Raw genomic sequence first — 5,322 nt, 5'->3', positions numbered from 1 at the left:
CTCCAGTTGTAAAGATGATACAGTGAGTCGTTTCACGGGCGAGAAGGTGGATTTCTGATGAGACCCTATAGGGAAGAGCCTCCATCACGGCCTCCTCCCTTCCTCCCTCCCTCCCCCCCTCCCTCCCTCCCCCCCTCCCTCCCTGCCTCCCTCCCTCCCTCCCCCCCTTCCTCCCTCTCTCATTCCCTCCCTCCCTCCCTCCCTCATCCCCTCTCTCCCTCCCTCCCTCCCCTCCCTCCCTCCCTCATCCCCTCCCTCCCTCATCCCCTCCCTCCCTCCCTCCCTCCCTCCCCTCCCTCCCTCATCCCCTCCCTCCCTCCCTTCCTCCCTCATCCCCTCCCTCCCTCCCTCCTGTTTCTGTTTCAATCCTTTTTCCGTTGCACATGAGAAATAAATTATTTTCTATGTCAGCGGCCGACTCTGTGTCTCTCATTATTAACCCCATAACAACATGATTGAGGTCGAGGTTCATGGTGGGGGTGGGGGGTAGGGGGGGTGGGGTGTATTTATGTCTGATTTTATTTTTACTACTTCAGCACTCTTATTGGTTACAGATACATGAAATATTACATGAACGTGAGTGTGCGTGTGTGCGTCATGTGGTCCGCATGTAACCACGGCAAACAATCAGAATGTTCCGGAACTATGTTTCAACATTGTTCAGAATCACAACACAAACTCGCTAGTACATACCGCAACGCAATGGATTGGGTGAGTAAACCCCCACTGCCAGGCCCGGGGTGGCTAATCGGGAGGATCTGGAGTTTTCCCGGTGGGCCGGTCTGGGCCGGTGTTCAGTCGTGGTAGTACTTGCAAGCCGATACCGTTCTGGGCGGCTGGGCCGATACCATTCGGGGCCGATAAGTGACCAGATGTCCCGCTTTGCGCGGCCACGGGGCCAGTGTCCATAAGCGCCGCAACCAAGCGCCGACACGTTCAGTTGCAGCAAAACGTCCAGATTCTATAGAACGTCTTCAGCCTATCAGGAAACAGCATTCATGTTTCCATGGCAACGGCCCCACGTGGATATAGGGAGCTGGCTAAATGTGCGAACCAGCCGCTGACTCAAAGGGCTCGGAAAGGGAAATTGTCAACAATATGAATGAATGAATGAATGAATGAATGGTCTTTATTGTCATTGATATAGTACAGGTACCATACAACGAAATTTGGGAGGGGGGGCTCCCCTGGTGCTAGGAAAAAAAACTAAAAACAAGAAGGGAAAAGAGCTGGTTTACATAAATAAAGGCTATGTACACTATCCCCTATACTATACTATACAAATAAAACACTGTGCTGTACTCTATGCTATGCTATACCTATTCGTATTTTTTCATAACACCAACTTGAAGTTTTAAAGTACCCACTCGATATAACAAACAACAGTTTAACGATCACTACATACTTATAATTTCTGGATTGGATTCACTGTTCTCGTTTGCTGTAGGCTACTGAACATACTGGTAGGTGTAACAGAGTTGGGAATGTATGTTTAGCTGTGGTGAATGTAGATGAGTTTCGCCGTGCTTTGAGCAGCCCTGGTTGTTGTTGGAGCCCCCCTTTGGAGTTTGGGTGTACTGCAGGTCTGCACGTTCTTTGTCCTTCTCTTGTTGCCGTACTTGCGGTGGTGCGTCAGAACATGGCCGCCACCTCAATGGGTATGTGCGCTATGTAAAATGCTCCTCGTGTTTTGTTGTTTGTATGAAGAATCTTGTAATGTAGGGTGAAGGTGTTGGTGTAGTACTGTGCTGTTTGTTTTTACATGTATTGTGATGATGTGATGTATTGTGATGATGTGAAACAGAACATTTATTGTATGTTGTTTTGAACATGCAGATTCACAAGCAGACCAGAGAAGAATTGTGTTCTATATGTCTTCTCTGCAGGTATGTCGCTCCACATGTTGTTTGTAATTGTTATTTGTAATGTTTGAGGGAAGTTTGTGTTCTTTCTGTGAACAAATTGTCCTGATGTGAAATGTACATAGACGGTGGTGGTAGAACATGGCCGCCACCTCAATGGATTCACAAGCAGACCAGAGAAGAATTGTGTTCTATATGTCTTCTCTGCAGGTCAAATAAACGAATTAAATGAAAGAAGTTTGGCTGTTTGACCATCGTTACACTGGTGCCGTGACACGTCGATCTCAAGATCAGCTGAACGCCGATCTCCGTGGATGCTGCGTGGATGCCAGGTCTTAGTGTGATAGATCAAGTGTGGTCAGAGTATTATAGTAAATGGTCATTCAGTCTGAGGTCTGTGATTATATCAGTTTAAAAAGTGCTTTGATTGTTTTGGTTTTTATGTCCTGCTGTAACTTTATATATTTTTTTAAACATTATTATTATTATTATTTTTTTCATTCAGTAATATTACACAACGCAAGTCTGTACCACTATGGCTCAGAGGCCAGGTTTTAATGATGAGATTTTTGCCAGTCCAGTGTTGCCTATGGGGAGGGGTGCATGGGGGGCATGTCAGAGCAGAGCAGACAGTGCTGTCATAGACATTGACAGTGCTGTCAATAGTAGGGAGGTGGGGTGTTCCCAGTTGTTTACTGACAGTGGTAGAGGCACAGGGTCAGGTCAGGACCCAGGTTGTGCTGCTGTCGGACAGTTTACAGGGGAGGCTCCTCCCACATCCACACCCAGTGTTAATGACACTGAAGCTCTTCATCACCTTTCAGACATGATGGGTCAGCTAGGTGCTCAGATTGGCGAGTCCATTGTAACCAAGTTAATTTCAGCTGGTGTAGTTCACTCAAGTAGTATGAGCAGTGCACACCTCAACTGCACATCGCCTCCAGATCCTGTAACTGATCCTAATGTTGTTAGACAGGAGGTTCCGTGCGTTACTGTGAATGTAACATCAGACAGGGAACCACCAATGTTCCGAGATGATAGTTCTGATAAGTGTTCAGTCCAGGACTGGATTGACATGTCTAAAGCTTATCTGAGAAAGCAGAAATGTCCAATGCATGAACAGGCTGAGGAGATACTGGCAAGGCTGATGGGTAAGGCAAAGGATGTTGTGAGGGTTGGTTTGCGAAGCGATCAGACACTTGATGTGAAGCAGAACCCTGATCTCATCTATGATATCCTTCTCAAGTACTTCAGTGATGTGTCATCATGCCTCCCGTTGTCAGATTTCTATGCCACTCTACCCAGACCCAATGAGAACCCTGTAGACTACTGGTTGAGGATCAACAAAGCAGCTGATGTAGCTGGTGAGGGCCTTCGCAGACAAGGTAGGAGGATGGAGAACGTGGGTGAAGAGGTAGCACGGATGTTTGTCAGGCATTGCCCGGACTCTGGACTATCCCGTATTCTGGAATGCAAGGCTATTGAGGAGTGGAGCTCACGAGACATACAGTTGAAGATTGATAATTATCAGAGAGAGCTGAGAGCCTCTGGCAGGACCGGTAGTTTTGTGCCATTGAAGAGCCATGCCACCGCCCTCCACACTGTGCAGTCTCATCCAGAGCCTTCGATTCAGTCTGTGTCTGAGCAGTGTTCCACCCAGTACCCCCCTTCTCCTGCCCATAGTCCAGTGTACCACACACAGTGTCCGCCTTCTACCCTCATTCCTTCCCAGGACCATGCTTTAGGCCAGCTTCCGTGCCACTCCTCCGCGACTGCTGTGGCCCAGAACACTCAGCAATCTGAAGACAGGATTCTTGCTCGCATTATGGAGAGGCTGGAGCAGATGATGGGGAAAGTGCAGCAGCGTGACAGTGCTCCTCGTGGCGGAAGATACCAGGGTGGCGCCCGTGAGAAGGCCTGCCGAGTCTGTGATGACAGTAGACACACTACCATCTCACACTGCATGTCAGAGAAGCTGTGCTTTGTCTGTTTAGCCCCAGGTCACACAAAAGTTGAGTGTCCCACCAGGTCGTCCCGAGCACCTCAGCCTCAGGGAAACTAGGTGGCCTGTATTCAGAGGGAGAAAGTATAGGTCGCCAAGTAAACTCCCATTGTGAGGACGAATCTAGTGCTGAGACAGTGTATATAGCTCTCAAAAACTCAAGTGATAACTCTGAAGATATTGTTTATCAGAATACGCATACAATTAGTGGTAGTGACAGCCTTTTCTACACACCTGTGACAGTTGGTAATACAGTGACTCTAAATGCTATGCTAGACAGTGGGTCTATGGCTTGTACAATGAGTAAGACGGCAGAGGGAAAGCTTAGAGAGGTTGGAGTTGCTACAGAGCATAACCAGTTCAGTTCAAATGTGGTGCTTGTTGGCTGTGGTGGTCGCCGTGTCAAGCCTGAGTCAGCTTTCAACGTGGAAATGGAGGTGTATGGCTGTAGGATTATGGTTCCCACTCTGGTAGTTGAAGGCCAGCATGATGAGTTGATACTAGGCACCAATGTTATTAAATATATCCTCCGGCAGTATAAGCAAAGTGATGGCTACTGGAAGGCTGTGTCTACGCCCTGTCCTGCTGGCGATCCAGAATCTGAACAGTTTCTCTCGATGCTCGCTGGTCTGAACCGTTGGCGAGGTGACGTCATACCTGACAAGATAGGCACAGTCAGGTGCAACTCAGCCGTGTGTCTTGAGCCTGGTCGGGAGTACCTGATGTGGGGCAAGCTACCCAAGTCCACTATTGTGTCTCCTGGTAGCGCTGTGATGACAGAGCCCACATCGTGTCGCTCAGCTCCAAGAGGGGTTCTGGTGGCCAGAGTTGTTACTCCTTTGTGGGGAGACGGATGGGTTCCATTGAAGCTGATCAACTCGTCCGACAGGCCCGTCTTGGTAAGACGCAATGCTAAATTGGCCGACGTCTTCTCCTGCATTGCGCTCGAGGACATGGATGAGACCGGACCTGCTGAGGTCCCACTACTCAGTTGCTGTCAAGTAACCCCGTCCAGTGAAAATGCGGCCCGCACTGTTGATGAGGAACTGAAGTACATGGGATTGAGTGGGCTCGACATACACTCCTGTGACGTGTCTGAACAGTGTAGAAGCAAGATGGCTGACCTGGTTGTGCGCTACAAGGACATCTTCTCACGCCATCACCTGGATTGTGGAGAGGCAAAGGGCTTCATACATCGCATTCACCTCTCAGATCACAGGCCATTCCGGCTCCCATTCAGACGAGTGCCCCCCAGTCAGTATCAGAAGTTGCGCCAAGTACTGAGTGAGATGGAGGAGAAAGATATAATCAGGAAGTCAACCAGTGAATATGCATCTCCGTTGGTTCTTGTATGGAAAAAGAACGGAGATCTCCGTATCTGTACAGACTTTCGCTGGCTGAACAAGAGGACCCTGAAGGATGCTCACCCTCTCCCTCACCAGGCCGACTGCTTAGCTG

The sequence above is a fragment of the Nansenia antarctica genome, assembly GCF_963989245.1.
Source record: "Nansenia antarctica genome assembly, chromosome: 17".
NCBI classification, from domain to species: domain Eukaryota; kingdom Metazoa; phylum Chordata; class Actinopteri; order Argentiniformes; family Microstomatidae; genus Nansenia; species Nansenia antarctica.
This window is presented reverse-complemented; position numbering follows the sequence as displayed.